The sequence below is a fragment of the Trachypithecus francoisi genome, unplaced genomic scaffold, assembly GCF_009764315.1.
Source record: "Trachypithecus francoisi isolate TF-2019V2 unplaced genomic scaffold, Tfra_2.0 Lachesis_group8, whole genome shotgun sequence".
Taxonomy (NCBI): Eukaryota; Metazoa; Chordata; class Mammalia; order Primates; family Cercopithecidae; genus Trachypithecus; species Trachypithecus francoisi.
Window position 1 is genome coordinate 78,418,346 of NW_022681473.1, and position 20,034 is coordinate 78,438,379.

Sequence of the window (20,034 nt, forward strand, 5' to 3'; positions counted from 1 at the left end):
GTTTTGTCTGTTGATTTAAGTTCTTTACACATTCTGGATATTAGACCTTTGTTGGATACATAGTTTACAAATATTTTCCCCAATTCTGTGGGTTGTCTGTTTAATCCACTGATAGTTTCCTTTGCTGTGCAGAAGCCCTTTGCTTAATTAGGTCCTATGCATCAATTTTTGTTTTTGTTGCAATTGCTTTGGGGAATTTAGTCATAAATTCTTTGCTAAGGCTAATGTTCAGGATGGTATTTCTTAGGATTTCTTCTAGGGTTTTTATAGTTTTAGGTCTTACATTTAAATCCCTAATCCATCTTGAGTTAATTTTTGCATATGGTGACGGGTAGGAGTCCAATTTCAATCTTCTGCACACAGATAGCCAGTGATCCCAGCACCATTTATTGGATAGGAAGTCCTTTCCCCATTGTTTGTTGTTATTGACTTTGTTGAATATCAGTTCAGTATAAGTATGTGGTTTTGTTTCTGGGTTCTATATTGTTTTTCTGGCCTACGTGTTTGTTTTTCTACCAGTACCATGCTGTTTTGGTTGCTGTAGTCTTGTAGTATAGTTTCAAGTTGGGTAGTGTGATGCCTCTGGCTTTGTTCATTTTGCTTGATTTGAGGTCTTTTTGGTTCTATATAAATTTTAGAATAAATTTTTCTAATTCTGTGAAAAATGAAAGTTTGGTAGAAATAGCAGTGTATCTGTAAATTACTTTGAGTGGTATTGCCATTTTAACAATATTGATTCTTCCTAACCATAGGCATAGAATATTTTTCCATTTGTGTCATCTCTCATTTCTTTCAGCAGTGTTCTGTAATACTTATAGAGATTTTTCACTTCCTTGGTAAGTAGTATTCCTAGTTATTCCTTATTATTTTTTTCTTTTTTGGCTATTTTAAATGAGATTGTGTTCTTGATTTTGCTCTGAGCTTGGACGTTATTGGTTTACAAAAATGCTACTGATTTTTGTACGTTGATTTTGTATCCTGAAACTTTACTGAAGTTGTTTATCAGTTCTAGAAGCCTTCTGGTGCAATCTATGGGGTTTTCTTGGTATAGATTCATATCGTCTGCAAAGAAAAGTAGCTTGACTTTGTCTCTTCCTATTTGGATGCCCTTTATTTCTGTCTCTTGCCTGATTGTTCTGCCTAGGACTTCCAGTACTACATTGAATACAAATGAAGAGAGTGGATATTCTGGTCTTGTTCCAATTCTCAGAGGGAATACTCCCAGCTTTTCCTGTTTAGTATGTTGGCTGTGGATTTGTCATAGATGGCTCTTATTATTTTGATGTATGTTCCTTTGTTGCCTAACTTGTTCAGAGTTTTTAACATGAAGTGATGTTGAATTTTATGGAAGGCTTTTTCTGCATCTATTGAGATGATCATGTGGTTTTTGTTACTTCTGTTGTTGTGGTAAATCACATTTATTGATCTGCATATGTTAAACTAACCATGACTCCCAGGAATAAGGCCTACTTGATGGTGGTTAATTAACATTTTCATGTGCTTCTGAATTCTGTTTGCTACTATTTTTTGAGGATTTTTGCATATATGTTTATCAGGAATATGAGCCTGTTGTTTTCTTTTATTGTTGTGTCTCTGCCAGGCTTTGATATCAGGATGATGCTGGCTTTGTAGAATGAGTTAGGGAGGAGTATCTCCTCCTTGTATTTTTGGAATAATTTTAGTAGGACTGATACTAGCTCTTCTTTGAACATCTGGTAGAATTTGGCTTTGATTCTATTGGGCCCAGGACTTTTTTCAGCTGGGAGGCTTTTTATTTCTGATTCAATTTCACAATTTGTTATTAATCTGTTCAGAATTTTCATTTCTTCCTAGTTCAATCTTGAGAGTCTGGGTGTTTTCAGAAATTTACCTATTTCTCCTAGGTTTTCTTGTTTGTGTGCATAGTGATGTTCATAGTAGTCTCTGAGAATATTTTGTATGTCCGTGGGGTCAGTTGTAATGTCACCTTTGTCATTTCTAATTGTGTTTATTTGGATCTTCTCTTTTTTTCTTTATTAACCCAGCTAGCAGCCTATCAATCTTATTTAATCTTTCGAAAAACAAACTTTGTGTTCATCGATGTTTTGTATGGATTTTCACATCTCAATTTCAATCATTTCAGTTCTTATTTTGATTATTTCTTATCTTCTCCTAGCTTTGATGTTGTTTTGCTTTTGTTTTTCTAGTTCCGCTTCCTTTCCTAGGTGTGATGTTAGGTTGTTAATTTGAGATGATTCTAACTTTCTGATGTAGGCATTTAGTGCTATAAACTTTCCACCTAACAATGCTTTAGCTATGTCCCAAAGATTTTGGTATGTTATGCCTCTGTTTTCATTAGTTTCAAAGAATTTTTTGATTTCTGCTTTAATTTCTTTTTTTTATCCCAGAGTCATTCAGGAGCATATGGTTTAATTTCCATGTAACTGAATGGTTTTGATAGATTTTCTTAGCGATGATTTTTAATTTTTATTTTGCTGTGGTCTGAGAGTGTGTTGGGTATGATGTCAATTTCTTTGAATCTGCTTGGACTTGCTTTATTCCTGAGCACATGCTCATCTTAGAATTATGTGCCATGTGCAGATGAGAAGAACATATATTCTGTTGGTTTTGGATGGACTCTTCTGTAGATGTGTAATTAGCTCCAATTGGTCAAGTGCCGAGTTTAAGTCCAGCATATCTTCATCAGTTTTATGCCCTGATGATACAGCTGACATTGTCAGTCGGGTGTTGAAGTTCCCCAAGATTATTGTGTAGCTTCCTAAATCTCTTCATAGATATCTAAAAACCTGTTTTATGAATCTGGGTACTCCAATGTTGGGTACATATACATTTAGGATAGTTGAGTCTTCTTGTTTGTATTGTAACTCTCACTATTATACAATATATATGTTGTCTTTTAAAAATTATCGTTGGTTTAATGTCTGTTTTATACAAGAAAAGCTACCCCTGCAGTTTTTTGTTTTCCATTTGCCTGATAGATCTTTCTCCATGTCTTTAGTTTTAGCCTGTGGGTATTGTTAGTTGAGACAGGTCTCTTGAAGTTAGCAGACAGTTGGGTCTTGCTTCTCTATCCAACTTGCCATTTTATGCCTTTTAAGTGGGGACATTAGCCCATTTACACTCAGGATATAAATTGATATGTGAGAATTTGATCCTGTTATTGTGCTAGTAGCTGCTAACCATTTTTAAAGGATCCAAGAACACTTCCTTCATGAAGACCACCATGATTGCAGATATTAAAATTAAGTTGCACTTTGAACTCTGGATCATTTTCTCTAGACCTTTCTCTGACACTCTATATTCCTTATTATAGAATTGTGGAAATACTTTAGGGGAGCAGAGTTGGAAACATTCATTTCCTAGGTCAGTCTTATACTTACCTTTCCCTATTTAACATGCTAAGTAAAGAAGAGTTTTCTCACTTGATTGATTCTATTTCCAGAAGACTGGGTATTCAGTGGCAATCTCTGAGGCCACACTTAGGTGCTTTACCTTGACGCTAAGCCATGTTCTGCAACTCAGCCTCCCAATCACTATCAGAGTACAGCAGTACATGTTTTTCTGACTGTTATAAAAGGTGTTGGTTTGAGTCTCATTCTTTTATTTTTCTCTCTTATGAACAGGGTATGGAGATCTGTGTTTGAATCCTGTTCTGTGTCTTCCTGGCTCTGTGACTTGGACAGGTTACTTCAGTTACTTAACATTCAGTTTAATCATCTGCCAAATGATGACCCTCATTTTACAAGGATGATATGAGAATTAAATGTTATAGAAAAGTCATAAGTATCTCACACAGAGCCTGGCACAAGATGCTTCATAAGTAGTAACTATATCAAAATGTAAATCATACTAACCTTTAGTAACTATATATTTCTGGTCAAGACTTTAGAGTATAAAAGTAAGTGAAAGGTCTCACCTGATGTGATACCCATTAGACTCTCAGGAAATCACTGTTTAGCTTTTATTTCTGATTTTTATTTATGCCTTGTCCACAATAGACAGCAACTGGCACAAAGGCAAATTTGAGCCTTTTTAATTTGTAAATTAAATCATAGTGTTTAGGGCATGGTTACTATACTGTTTATTGAATTGAATGGGGAAAATATTGACAATTTGCATTTGGTTGGCACTTTTCAGCATAATTTTGCATTTACCTGTTATGTGCCTCAACACTACAAGATAGACATGGACAACAGAAATTATCCACACTGTATATATAAAGAAACTGAGCTGTAGACAAGTGAAGTCGATTTCCCATGGTCACTCAGAGAGTAAAACTCAAAAGTAGACAGAAACTTCTAATGTCATGACTAGTTTTCTTGTTATACTATATTGTTATTCTTTGGAAAGAAGAAATCCCTGTATCACCTTTTAAAAAATTATTCTAAATAAGAGATAAACTTAGGGAAAACAAATGGTAACAATATTGAATTTTTCCTATACAGTTCCATGCATCTGTTCTCTCAGATAAATGCCTGCTAGCACTGCCCAAGACCTGGGCCCAGATATGTACAGAAGGGGCCAATCAACGCAAGAGCTTAAAAACTGACGGATGCATATGTTTGTTCACAGTTTGTTAAATCATTTGTTATTATTGAGCATCTGGAAACAACTGGCCTATTTGAGTGGCATTAGGATCTTGTAGAAGTGCCTGGTGACTATTTTTTCCTAATCACCCAAAGGCCTAAGTGATTGCAGATTCCTCCCCATCAAAATAATAATAAAAAAAAACAATAATTGGAAAACCAACAAAATACCAGAAGAGAACAAATAGAAGTTTAACTTTTGTAATTAATTTCTTATTAAGTCATTTTGATGTTTATATATTTTGCAGAAAGAAATCATAATTTATTTTAGCATTCATGAGGCATCAGGAGTTCAGTTCATAGAAATCCAAGTTTAAATTCTGCCTGTGCCATTTCACCTACTTTCCAGCCTTCTTCCTCCACCAGAGAAAGAAGCACATGGCTGACCTTTCACCTTCTTCAGGTAGCTGAGAGAGCTCTATTGAAATGTGTGCTAACAAAATCAGGACTTTACAAAATGCTGTAATCTCACAAAACTCAATGAGCTAGGGGCTATTTTCACTATAGATTAAGAAACTAAAAAAAAAAAATTAAATTAAATTAAAAAAAATCAAAGTTACTGTGAATAGCTGGCAAGCTTAGCTTTTTTTTTTTTTTTTAAATTGGGGCCGGGGTGGTTGGTATCCACATTTACAAGAGACATTTGTTAATACATTAGTCTCAAGATTATAGATGTGGTGAATATATTGGTAAATTGGGGAATTCTCTTGCCTCTTATCTCTGTGGGTTTAGGTCCCCATCTATCTCTACTCCCCCCATAATTCCACACATGGCTGAAGGGGGTGAATGTGCAAGATGACATCGCACTTTGTGTAGAGAATGCCTCTCAACTATTAAGAACAGCAGAGCGTAGCATATAAGAGCACAGATTCTGGAAGTAGACAGAGGGTTATAATCATAGTTCTGCCATTTTCTTCTGTTCATTGTTACTAGTAAGTTAGTTAACCTCTCTGTGCCTGAAAAAGATGGTTTTAAAAATAGTATCTAGCAAATTTAGATGATACTTAAACAAGTTTATACTAACAAAGCATTTGATAAAATACATTGATTTATGTTACCTCGTCCCTGACCCAAGTTTTGTTAATAATAATATGATTTATTTCTTCACATTCAAAATATAAAGATCTGGGAGAAGTATGTTGCCAGAGGCACTAGCGAGTGCAAATATGCCTAATATGTTCTTTGAGGAACAAAAGAAATGCTGAAGCATAATAAGGGGAAGAGAAGTAGGATATGAGGCAAGAGAGAAGGGGATTGGATGAGGTAGTGCTTTGGAGTGTTTTTTTGTTGTTGTTTTTTGTTTTTTTTTTTTGTTTTTTTTTTACCAGAGAAACATTACTATCTGATTTTCATTAATTTTTTTTTTTTTTACTTTGCTGCATGGAAAATAGAACAAGAGTGAGAAAATGGGGAAACGCAGGAAATACTGTGACAGAATGCTAAGAGATTATGGTAGCTTAGTCTATTGCAGGATTCTGAATATATTTCGAAAGCATAGAGAATAGAATGTACTAACAGATAGGATGTTGAGTGTTAGGAAAAATAATGAAGGATGAGTCCAAGTATTCAGTTAAGTAAGTAGACAAATTAGAGTGTCATTAGTTGAGAAGTGAGAAATCACTAATACATAATTATGATTCTGTTCTGTTTCCCTATAATACTGGTACTGACTTTTATCATATATTAAACATTCAATACAAAAATTGCCTGTTTACATAACTATCTCTAACCTGGATCTAAGGCTCAGTTTTGCTGTCTTGTAACATTGGTGGTGATCTGTCATTGATTTCCAGGACACTGTGGGCTCCCTAGAGACAAGGATTCTGTGTTTTTTACAGATGTAGCCCTTGTGCCTAGCATAGCACCTGACACACAATTGGCTCTATTAATATATGTTAAGTACATGAATGAGGCCAAAGGGATGACAGGATGCCTCAAGGAGTGTGATCAAATAACAAGTCTCATTCTCAGATTGTCAAGTCAGTTTACCAGACAGAAAGCATTCCTTTGTAGAATAGCACTTGTTTAAACAAAACTAAACATAGCAATGCCAATTTACAGCAGGATCTGTTAGGTGGACCAGACAATCCCATCAAGCAATCTCATGTATTTTCACCATCTAATAAAACTACATGGGAAAAATTTTGGTCCAATCAAGATGGAGTAAGCACACTCTGATTCTCCCACTGAATACAGCTAAAAATCCTGGACGGAGCTGGAGAAGCTAGTTGAAAACTCTGAAAAATAAGTAGTAATAAGTGGATTGGGGAAAAATAACAGAACTCAAAACATCACTGAATCATGTGTGAGTTTCTTGGATTTTTTCCCCCTATATCTTCAGATTTAGACTCAAAAGCAGCCAAATCACGGAACTATGCACCAGATGCAAGCAGAAAAAGCTCCAAGAAAAGTTCTTTATTTCCAATCTGAGGAATAGAAAATGGCACCCTACAAATCAGAGAGCGTGGAGAAAGTTGTATTTTTGTTTTTTTGTTTCCTTCTATTCAAGCCCCCAAGTAACCCTGGCAAGGTGATAGCAAGTCGTGGTGGCAAAGGCAAAAGTGTCTGGGTGGATGCTTTTAACTCTAAGGATGGAAACCCTTCTCTGTGACCAAAGGAACTATATCCCAAGTGTGTGTGTGTGGTGGGGGGAACTTCTCTGTTGGTTTGTTCCTTTCTCTAGCCTTTCCCCACTTGGTTCCCATGGCAGGGTGATCTCAGGAATAGAAAGTGAGAGGCAGAGGTGAAAATTAAACTCTCAGATCTCTAGCGGGAGGACCAGGAGGTGGGTGGGAGAGACTGGAACCTGGAGTGGGACACGGAGACAGTAAGGGCAGGGAGGTGGGGAGTGCTAAGATAGTGGTTCTATAGCATTGAGTATGAATTCTTAGTTTCCCCCTAAGTTGTACAGGCATTGATTTGACTCTGGTCAGCATACCAACCTTTTGAGAACTAAACTATGGGATGGAACAATGCCCAGAGCTAAAGCCTGACCACTTGATGAGGCATGTGTTTGATAAACTTTGATAGCACTGCAAAGGCTTTGAAAACTGAGAGTTGAAGGTGCAGCATAAGAAGGTAAGTGGGAACTTACAGACTAATCAGGTTGTTTGCCTATACTTAAAGAAAAAAACAAAAACAAACAAACAAACAAAAACAGTATTCTCCACTAGATTTAAATAGCACCCAAAATTTCATAACATTATATTTGAAATGTTCAGAATATGGCAACTATATACAATTATTTGGGAGTGATGTAAAGAGCCCAGAAACTTTTACTAATCTTCTGGCTTCATTTCTAAATTCAGACTGTTGATACCATCTTTCTTTAATGATTTAGTAGAACTCATTGAGTTATATTCAATTCTTTGTTCTTGCTGCTTTGGCCCTAGAGAGAAATTCTGGCTCATTAAATAGTTTATTAGTTGACTCATTCAGAGATTAAGTCATTGATTAAAAAGACATTTATTGAGTACTTGCTGCATGTCAGACACTGTGCTGGATGCTGCTGACAGAAACACAAGTAAGATGAATCTGTGTCCTCAAAAAAAAAAAAAAAAAAATTCACCATATAAGGTATGAGCTCAGTGGTAGAAGCTTGTGGGGACCAAAGGAGTTTCATCTTATTAGGCAAACTTTAAAGTCTTAAATGTACATAATAAAATGCTTTGTTTTATTCAAAGTTCTTTTCTTATCCAGTAAATGGTAGGTATGTTAATTAGTTGGCATGATAGTGCACCAAAGAACAGGACTTCATTCAGTAGTATTTACTTCATTCAACGATTATTTTTTAGGGTCTGCTGTGAGCCAGGATTAACCTAGCCATGAAGTTCTGTACCAAGCAGACTTACCAGGTGCTCTCTGGCTGGATCGGCCTCATAGCAGCATGTAGAGAGGAAATGGAAGCAGGAAAGGGCTGCTCTTCCTTCTTTTTTTCTTTATTCTAAACTAGATCCTTGAGTTAGACCACTTAATATTCATTCCTAATTTTTATATTGTTTAAACAAATCAGAAGCCTCCAAGAGGATTAGCAGAAACTACAACTCTCCAATCTGTGATTACAATTTAACTTTACAGTCCCTCAAAACATGTTCTTTAATTCATCTGGGAAACCAGAACTTTAAAGCCTAGTAGCTGTTAAACAAAGGAAAATCAGACTGTCTTAACAGTGCAGAATCAAAGAATGTCTGAGATATAAGAGATTTCAGAGAACATCTACTTTACAAGCTGAAGAAAGGAAGCCCTTGGGCTGAATGTGGCCTTTAGATATGTTGTATTTGGCCTAAATGCCGTTTTATGGAAATTTCACATTAATATCTAGCTTTGTGGATTCTCTTGATAATCAGAAGATATGACAACACTAGCTCCATTTTCTCACATGGCAAATGCTCTGGACCCTGTCTCATCCAAGATTGTGACCTTCTAATTTGGTCCAATAAACTAATATTACAGATAAGGAAAATAAGACCAAGAGGATTTACCTAAAGTCATATCTTTAGTTAGTAGAAGCTAGCCTCAGAGTACTTGCCTCCTAATTTCTTGAATAGTGTTATTTTCATTATGTGAGGCTAAGGAACCATTGTTTAAGAATGACTTTGGCAAATTCACTCATGACCATAGAGTAATAAAACAAGCAGCAGTTTATTTATTTTTTTTAAATCTTGAGTTAATTCTTTGTGTTAGTTCTTATTCTAGGTACTAAAATACTTTCAGATTGTTCTCACGGTTTCTAATGTACCCATTAGTAAGGGAAGGATAGTAAAAGGAAGGAAGATATAAGGGAAGGGATCCAAGTATTTTCTTGGAAGATGATTATAAAATCTGAAAAATACCATTGGATAACATACTATAACATTGCAATGAAAAAGAAAACTGCAGTGAATTAAATTCTCCCTACTCTCATTTATTTTGTGAATCTACTAATTCTTTATGCATATGGCAAATGGATTTCAGTTATGCACAGTGGATGATACCATATTTTTCCTGCTGTGACAGAAGGGCAGGACATCCCTCCAAGCCAGAATTAATCTTTTGTCATTATATGCTCCCACAGAAATGTGTTTATATCTCTATTACAACACACAATACTCTTTGCCATGCATTGGAATTTTCTGTGTGCTTGTCTGTGCCCACCACAGAGTAAGAACTCCCTAAAGGCTAACACTTGTCGTGTTTATCTTGGATCTTCCATAGTTTCTAACACCATGGCTTAGACTAGGCAATCCATTTCTTCATTTTGCATTTGCTAAATGCCTATTCTGTGCAAAAGCCTCTAAACATATCATGGGATTCAGAGATTACTTCAGAGTAGAAAATCAGCCCTATATGGATCAGATACACATTGATCTTGTTTATCATTGTATTTCCAGCACCCAGAACACTGTTCAACATTGTCAGTAATATAACAGTGGATCATACTTATGATGGTTGAAGGTGGAATAGACTTACTGTATGGAATCTAACAGAAAGTGGGCCCAACAGAGAAATGAATGTTACAATGAAGATGCATAGAAACTGATGTTTATTTTCCATCAACCATTTTTCCATGTTGCTTAAGAGCCCGTGCAAGAACAGATTAAGACTATTCAGTGGTTGCTCCTACCCATTCAGTGGCCTGAGCAGTGAGAGCTGCAGACAAATCTTCCGTGGCAGGCTCAGCACTCCAGTCTTCAGTAGGGAACTGCTGAATAGACATAGAGGGCACCTGCACACCTTCAGAACAGTCTGAAACCTCAGGCTGAGTAGCAGTGATCTCAGGAGCTGGAGCAGTCCATTCACCCTGAAATTCCTCCTTGGTCACTGCCTTTTCTGCAGCAGCCTGCTCTTCTTTTTCAATCTCTTCAGGATCTCTGTAGAAGTAGAGATCCAGAACTCCCACGGGTGTACACGGGAAATAGTGCCACACATGCGCAGAACTTCCCGAGCCAGCATCCACCACATCAAACCCACTGAGTGAGCTCCCTTGTCGTTGCATGGGATGGCAATGTCCACAGAGCACAGTGGAGAATCTGTGTTACACAGAGCAATGGTAGGTAGGTTAACATAAGATGCCTCCGTGAGAGGCTGGTGGTCAGCCCTGGGGTCAGTAACCACGAGAAGCTGTGGCTCCTGGAAGGCTGCCTGGATCTGGTTAGTGAAGGTTCCAGGAGTGAAGCGGCCAGCAATTGGAGTGGCTCCAGTGGCAACAGCAAACTTCAGCACGGCCCTCTGGCCAGTATTCCTGGAGGATATAACACTGACATCAGCAGGGTTTTCAATGGCAACAATGGCACGAGCCGCCAGCACAAGCTTCTCCCAGGTCCTCTTCAGATTTATGATGTAGATGCCATCACTTTTATAGATGTACTGGAAGTCAAAATTAGTGCCACCTAAGTGGGTTCCTGCCGTAAGGAACTTAAGGACATCCTCCTCCTTCATTTGCAGGACATCAAGGGCTCTGGACATTGTGAAAGTTTCCCTTTAAGTTACGATGGGAATCCAGAACAACGCCTTATGGACCCCTCTGATCTGCGCGGAAAGCAGATCAAGTTTAATAAAACAAATGACTAGCTATTGATTTAGAGCTTAGGTGGTGACTCGTGTTGTAGGGAAGAAAAAATATTCTATGAAAGGGCTGGAGTAACTGATGACATCACATAAATCATTCATCCCGTGCCTAACACTATACTGCCTATTCTTTGTCAGGCAGCATGGCAATACTGGAAACCCAGAGCTGTATCCACATGCCTGTAGAGACACCAGTTCCGAATATTTGCAGTATCTCCAGTTTATAATTGTGACCGAAATACAGGCAGTTGACCTCTGAATGCTCATATTGAAATGCAAATGAACACAGCAGCTGCAGAAAGAAGAGGCTTCTTCAGGGAGCTTCAAAAATTCAACAGGGATTGCACACTTCTACGTGCAGAACACCAAATTTTAAATGTAAATGATTCACCATGAACAGCCAGTTGGCAGCTCTCTGATGGATATGTTATTTTAGATACCATATCTCTCATTCACATTACAGTATTTTGCAGAACTTCCATATGGTATGTAAATGAAAAGAGAATTCCACAGGGGCATGAGGGCTAATGGTTATGATATTATTTAAAAGATTGTGTGGCAAAAACCATAACATTAAAGTCTTCTTACTATACTAAGACCAAACTCCTAGACCAGACTTTTCCCACTTGGCCCTATCTATCTTCATTGCCACCATTCTTTTCCATGAGTTATATTTTAACTGTTTTGTAATGTTTCCTGAAGATGTGGCTTTCCCATTTTTGTCCAACTAGCTTCTTGTCATACGTTAAAACACAATCTAGTGGTCACTCTACGATGAATCCTTGATAGCGTTTCCCAGGTAGAATTGAAAATGATTCTTTTTTCAGGGCTCCCTCACTTTGAAAAGAAGGAAAATAATACTTTCTTTTAGAGTTGTGAGAATTAGAGATAATACATATGGAAGTTATGACCCCACAACAGGTACCAAATAATTAGAAACTTGCTGTTGTTATTATACATCTAGTACAATTTACATACATAAGATCACTATTAGTATATTTCTATAATGAACACACTCCATCTTTGAAACTTTGAGAATTACTGTGCTTATTTATTCACACAGTGTTCTAGAGTTTATGCTTCCGACAATGAGATGCAAAAAATGTAAGTTCCTTTAAGATTTTATTTCTAATTAAAAATAATGAGCATGCTAAATGAGAATTCCATCTCTTAAAATAAGCACTGTAATTGAAATGAAGTAGAAAATTGCAAAAATGAATTACATTGCAGTATGTAAACCTTCTACAAAGAATTGAACCAGAAAATGCAGAGTTCACAAATTGCACACGTGGGAGATTAATCATCATCTCTAATACAAGAGATTTGATTAGGGTAGAAAGTAGATCTGTATAAAATGTTTAATATTGAATCATTTTTATCAAAAAGTATTTTATGAAGCTCCCTCTTCTGAGTGTAGTGGCTATTGTACCAATGGTACAAATTTTGTAAAGTATAGAGATATTCCTTTAAAATCATAATGTTATTTTCAACCATGACAATAATTATTTTCTATAAGCCATTTTACTCTGAAATATTTCAAAGGTAGCCACTAAAGAAGAGATAGGAGAGGAAAGTATCCCACAGGTGCTACATTCTAGGTGCTTTACACTTATGACCTCATGTAGCCCTCACAGCAAACACATAAGCTAAGCATCACTTTCTACCCTTGCTTAGATGAGAACATTTGGGCTCCAAGAGTTAGAATAAAATGTTAAATGACATAAAGCTAAAACATAGTTGGGGAGAATTTCAAACACAGTTCAATCTGACTCTTTCGACTATGCCATCTGCAGTATACCTAAACTTCTGCAGTATATCTAAAAGGAACATTTTCTAAATTATTATGTTTAAGAAGAAGTAACAAAAATAAGAAATTGCTTAAATACACTATCCACCTTACCATTATGAATACACATTTATTTCACTGTAACCCAGACTTGAATTCCTTTGATTTATAGGATCACACAGCTCAGCACATAGCTCAAAAGCTGCATGCTGGAGGGAGCTACGAGGAAGGGGTGGGGGCAGCAGACACCTGCCTTCTGACATCTGATCTTTTAATCAAAACCTGATATATATGCATTTATTTATTCAATGAGTATGTATTGAGCACCAACTGTGTGCCAGGGTTTTCCAGTTAACAGAGATTGCAGTAAATATTTCTTAAGAATCTAGTGTGTCCTAATATCCATAAAATTGCAGTAGAGGAATTAGTCTCATGCATATGCACATGGTTTAGCTTATTTGGAGTCATATAACCTAGGTTTGAAACTATTTCTCCACTTACTAGTTGTGTAATCCTGGGCAAGTTTTATTTATTTATTTATTTATTTATTTATTTATTTATTTATATTCAAGAAAATCTATTACATTTCTTTTTTTTCTTTATTTCTTTTAATGATTTATTAATTATTATTATTATACTTTAAGTTCTAGGGTGCACAACATGCAGGTTTGTTACATACGTATACATATGCCATGTTGCTGTGCTGTACTGGTTAACTCATCATTTACATTAGGCATATCTCCTAATGCTATCCCTCTCCACTCCCCCAACCCCACGACAGGCCCCAGTGTGTGATGTTCCCCACCCTGTGTCCAAGTGTTCTCATTGTTCAATTCACACCTATGAGTGAGAACATGCAGTGTTTGGTTTTCTGTCCTTGCGATAGTTTGCTCAGAATGATGGTTTTTAGCTTCATCCATGTCCCTACAAAGGACATGAACTCATGCTTTTTTATGACTGCATAGTATTCCATGGTATACATATGTGCCACATTTTCTTAATCCAGGCTATTATTGATGGACATTTGGGTTGGTTCCAAGTCTTTGCTATTGTGAATAGTGATGCTATAAACATACATGTGCATGTGTCTTTATAGCAGCATGATTTATATGATTTATAATCCTTTGGGTATATGCCCAGTAATGGGATGGCTGAGTCAAATGGTATTTCTAGTTCTAGATCCTTGAGGAATCGCCACACTGTCTTTTACAATGGTTGAACTAGTTTACACTCTCACCAACAGTGTAAAAGCATTCCTATTTCTCCACATCCTCTCCAGCACCTGTTGTTTCCTGACTTTTTAATGATTACCATTCTAACTGGTGTGAGATGGTATCTCATTGTGGTTTTGATTTGCATTTCTCTGATGGCCAGTGATGATGAGCATTTTTTTCATGTGACTGTTGGCTGCAGAAATGTCTTCTTTTGAGAAGTGTCTGTTCATATCCTTTGCCCACTTTTTGATGGGGTTGTTTGATTTTTTCTTGTAAATTTGTTTAAGTTCTTTGTAGATTCTGGATATTAGACCTTTGTTAGATGGGTAGATTGTAAAAATTTCTCTCATTCTGTAGGTTGCCTGTTCACTCTGATGGTAGTTTCTTTTGCTGTGCAGAAACTCTTTAATTAGATAATCCTGGGCAAGTTATTTACTCTCTCTAAACATTATTGGATTTTTGTTAAAAGGACACTAATAGTAATTGTGTCATAAAATTTGATGGGAGCATAAAATGAGATAGTATAGGGAAAGTGTGGATAAGAATAGAACCTAGCAAGCAACTACTTATTAAGTGTTAATTATGATAATGATGATAATAAGACCACTTATTTCTTATTTTTTCAAGACAGAGTTTCACTCTTGTCACCCAGCATGGGGTGCAATGGCGCAATCTCAGCTTACTGCAACCTCCGCCTCCCAGGTTCAAGCAATTCTCCTGCCTCAGCCTCCCAAGTAGGTGGGATTATGGTATCCACCACCATGCCTGGCTAATTTTTCATATTTTTAGTAGAGACAGGGTTTCACTATGTTGGCCAGTCTGGTCTCAAACTCCTGACCTCAGGTGACTCACCCGCCTCAGCCTCCCAAAATGCTGGCATTACAGGCATAAGCCACCGTGCCTGGCCTGAGACCACTTATATTGTCCTCAATTATCAAATTAAGCTATAGAAATCTTCATGATTGGGCTGCATAAAATACAAGTCGCTTTTCTAATTTTGATGAACCTCTTATTTTACCTAGATTATGGAAAACTATTATTTTTTCATTTGGGAAATTGAAGTAGCTTTTATTCTCCTGTGTTCCTTTTACTTGACTGCCAAGCAATGGGAATGTAACCCAGGCTCAGTAAATTGGCAGCTGTATTTCAGGAATCTGGAGAAAGCTAAGTAAAGCAAAAGAATGATCAGTATTTATTTGCAATCATGTTTGTGATAGGGTGCAAATGTAGTCATACTCTGGCCAAATTGCTAAAAGCTGTTTCCTGCTTCCTGGAAGCCTATGGACCTGGGCCAACTTTCCAAACTTGGTCTTCTAGCTACCAGTACATCCGGGTGGTGGGGGTGGCCAATATTCTTTAAACTAATACTGTTTATGTCATTTATTTGTCTTAAAAAAGTCAAACTAAAATTGGTTTTTAGTGATCGCAACGAAACCACTGGCATGAGTCAAAATGTTGTTTGGAAAAGCAACCTGCAATCAACTGGATACATGTTTACTAAGTATTTAAGTTCCAATTCAACTATTGATTTTCATAATAATGAGTGGCTTGGCTCTCTTCAGTGTTTGATGGGCTTGTATGAAGGCCTACAGTCCAAGATAATTAAATTATTTAACTTTATATTAAAGTCAAACCATGGACCAAAAGTTTTCCTGATTCAAATTATTTAAGAAAGAAAATACAAACGTCAAATTCAGTTCACTACTGGCTTCTCCTGATCTGGAATAGCATATGCCTCGCACCCTGGAACCTGATTTCACAAGGGAGAATACCTTCCAATTATCTGTGACTATTTGAACCTAGTAATTCTGTTTAGAGAAAGAATCACCAGATGACTTTTCTTCCCTCTCTTGTCTGCTGAATAAGCTTAATTAAATATTGCCTGAGAGGATAAGAGAAAACCCTGGCCATGCCTTATGGACGTACTTATGTACGTACTCCAAAGAGAATGAGAAACATGGGAGGAAGGAACAATGACAAGAGGGAAACTGAAATAAGAAACTAAAAATTTCAGGCTGGATATGGTTGGTTATGCCTCTAATCCCAGTGCTTTGGGGGACCAAGATGGGAGGATCTCTTGAGCCCAGCAGTTTGAGGTTGCAGTGAGCTATGATGGCACCACTGCACTCCAGCCTGGGCAACAGAGCAAGACCCTAACTGTAAAGAATAAAAATTAAAAATTAAAAATTCAGGCATCAAGGGAACACTTATTGCAGAAAATTTGCTATGTGCTTCTTAGACAATCAATTAAAACATCAGTTTTGCTTTCTAAATTTTTCCATGTGATATTCAATAATACCTGGTTATTCAGGATTTAAAAAAAAAACTCTTTGAAGTTATTTACTCTGTTCAGACTTAATTTTCCCCTGTGTTAGAAACAGGTAAGATATTGATACAACTAAGATGGTGTTATTGCTAGGGGATCTAGGAATACAGAATTATATAAAACTATAGCTACTGTTTTGCATGAGGTTTACTTATGTGATACAGTCTTGCCAAACAATGACTGTACTTCATATGTGAAATTAAAATGCTTTGTTGTTCAAACCATGGTCATTTGGAATGAAGTAAACCTAAATTTTATATCAAAGGGATCTATTCCTCAGCCTCAGATGCAAATCTTACACTCGTAAGATTTGGCAGCTCTGAAGGGAACAGGCTAAAGAACTCAAGGGTGCCAAAGATCCAGAGAGCCAGGATTTCTACCTCACTCAGAGAACAGGGAACAAAATGGCCAGGCTTGCCTCCAGATAAGAATGTGCCCTACTTCAACTTACTTCCATAGCAAGAGTGTATGAGGAAAGAGAGAAAAGGCTCTACCAGTGTCTCTAACTTTGAATCCATAGTACCTCTGCACTCTATCACAGGTGGAAGTATCCTGGAATCTAGCCAAATTGTTACATAAAGAGTAATTTTTCTAAGGAAAAGTCCTTAGAAAAGAAGTATTGGGTGGATTTTCTTCTTCATGGGTCACAATTTGACATTCATATTAAAAATTATTAAGCGCTAGCGTCGTACCAACATTATCGTATAGAATTGTGGGCATGAAAAGGCCATGCAATTTACTCTTAAGATGCTGTAACCTAGAGGGAATGTTTAATTGGAGAGAGAGGGAAGGGGGCAAGGGCTGAAGAACTACCTGTTGGGTACTATGCTCACTTCCTGGGTGATGGGTCTAACTATACCCCAAACCTCAACATCATGTAATAAACCGTTGTAACAAATGTGTGCATGTACCCCTAATTCTAAAATAAGAGTTGAAAAAGAAATGAAAATAAAAACAACAAAAAATCAAGCAAACAAAGAGCGATAACACAAATCCAAACTCTTCCTAGAAAAAAAGAGAGAATTTGTAGCTTGGGTCAAAGGAGAAAGCTATAATGATTTCTCCTGTGCCACAGTCTAGGCAAAACAAAAAAATTTCAGGTAGAATTCAGAGGTAACAGGCAGTGAGCTCTAAGAAATGTCACGTATACAGAGCAGGTCTTAAGTGACTAGCTTATATATATATATATATTTTTTTTTTTTTTTTTTTACCAGATTACCTCACACTAAACTTTCACAGACATACTTCTTGGCCAATTCTTCCAACAGTTTTGTAAATTGAGAGCAGGCTTTACAGGTTACACCAAATTGAGAGCAACCTTTACAGGTTACACCAAATATAGAGAGATTCAACAACTTGCCTAAGGTCACAGAGACAGAAAATGGCAGAGAAGCACTACTGCTAAACACAGCTTTGTATAATGCCATGGATTACATAGCTATAGTATAGATAAGAGGTTTTAGACCATAAAACATTCTTAAATGTTGCTTTTATATTTTGCTAGAATTTCACAGATGTAAAACATGCCAATTAAAACAGAATATATAAAGCAGTCTAATCGGAAACATTCTGGCAATAAGAGTTTGCACTTAGTTTATAAATGCACAAATCTCTCCATTGTGACTCATAGAGATTTCTGACTTCCATTTATTTCAGTTTCATTTCTCCATACAATGTAATTTTTGGTTGAATTCTTTCTTGGATTTCCATTCTTTTATGTGTTCGGGTGTTGTGATTCTCGGCTCTGTGAAATTGTTAGAAAAAAGTGCAGAAGAAATATGCCTAATAATGTTGTAATTTACTGAGTTTTACTAAATGCCGGAGACTATGTATTATGGACTAAATTATGTCCCCTCAAATATCCCCAATATGTTGAAGAAACTCTAATTCCAAGTGTGATGGTATTTGGAGATGAGGTTTTGGGAAGTAATTAGGTTTAGATGAGATAATGAGGGTAGCCTGTTCATGATAGCGTTAATGTCCTTAAAAGAAGAAATATCAGTGACTTGATAAAGAAGATATGAAAAAAATTTGATTAATGCCTTGAATTTCTCTCCCTTTCTGCCAAGTGTGCACATAGCAAGAAGTAGGCTATCTGTAAGTCGGAAAATGAGACCTCACCAGAATCCAACTATGTTCACATCCTTATCTCAGGCTTCCAGCCTCCAGCACTGTGGAAAAAAAAAATGTTGTTTAAGCCACTGTGTCTATGTTATTTTCTTATGGCAGCCCAAGCTGACTTAACACTATGTTAAATGCTTCATAGGTACTATTCCATGTTCTTTTCATAAGATTTCTATCTGCTAGGCATTTAATATTATCCCAAATTTACAAGTGAAGAAAGTGAAGAGAGTTTAAGCAATTTGTCCAGTGTCATAGAGCTATTAAGTGGCAGAGCCAGGATATAAATCTAGCCTGTCAAATGCCAAAGCTTGTGCAAAACCACTTTACTGTGATGTCTTCAATGTGCATAACTTTTCATTTCCATAAACCCACCACTCACAAATCAATCAATTTAATCACATTATCACATTTATGAATACGAGATACATGAGTTTACCTTACATTTCTTTGTGGAACATTTTTTAGGTCTGATGGACCCAGCTCTTCCTGTAATTACTATCTGAAAGATGCACATTAGGGACAGTTTCTAGCCTTCTATTCACTCTTAGTAATTTTGCCCCAGGGATTCTTCATTACCACTGCATGTCATTAAGATGTCAGTCATACTCCTCCTAATTGCCTGTACAACAGCGACATGTGTACACTTCAAATTTGAAATATTTAAGCAGAACTCACCTTCTCTACAGCAATCTTGCCCCTTTCCCTATTTATCTATTTACAAAATTTTCTCAATCACCTAAAATTGAATCCTTTAAGTCACCCTTGCCTTCTCCCTTTCCTTCAACCCTGCAGAGGATCACCAAGTTTACCTCATTCTTCTGTCACCTAACAATAACTTCTATGACACCCTCAAATTCCCATCAGCTTAATAAAATAAAGGTAATCTCTCCCTCACCCAACAAACTCTGAATTATACTGTCAGATTAATCTTTTTAAATGTGCCTTTTGATTACATCATTTTCTTCAAAAGTCTTCAACAATTAAGATATAGAAGAAAATTTCCCAAATCATGGTTCGACACACATGATTTAAAAAATCTTTTCAAACTTAAATTCTCAGTCTTATTTGTTATAATCTGTGACACTGAGTAGGACATGTATTTTCTCAACTCCATTATTTAGTTTGCCAAGCTGTTTAAGCTTGAAATACTCTGCCTCCAACTCCATGTCTCACAGCCCAACCAAACTTCAGGATTCAATTCAAAGACTAGCTATGTCATTAATCCCTAATTTCCCAGATGCATGAATTCTCTACTTCTCTAATGCCTAGAACCACATTAAGTCACATTTCAACTATTTTTTATTTATTATGTATAATCTTGTATTGAAGGTATTCCCAGATAAATTGTAAGATGGAAGAGATTAACCACTAACTATTCTTGGCCTCTTCTCTTGTAACTCTTAAAACTAGTTCAGGATCTTGCTTAATGGATGTTAAAAAGTGATAATTTGA

The 20,034-nt window shown here is 36.6% G+C and overlaps 1 protein-coding gene, 1 long non-coding RNA gene and 1 pseudogene across 2 annotated transcripts in view; 1 reads left to right on the forward strand and 2 right to left on the reverse strand.

The window, feature by feature from the left end:
- Nucleotides 1–20,034, forward strand: part of LOC117080118 — a 388,222-nt gene that overhangs the window by 183,985 nt on the left and 184,203 nt on the right. The gene's annotated exons all lie outside the window — the stretch shown is intronic.
- GRM5 (glutamate metabotropic receptor 5) overlaps nt 1–20,034 on the reverse strand; it is a 364,513-nt gene that overhangs the window by 102,591 nt on the left and 241,888 nt on the right. The gene's annotated exons all lie outside the window — the stretch shown is intronic.
- LOC117080116 lies at nt 10,168–11,050 on the reverse strand (annotated as a pseudogene).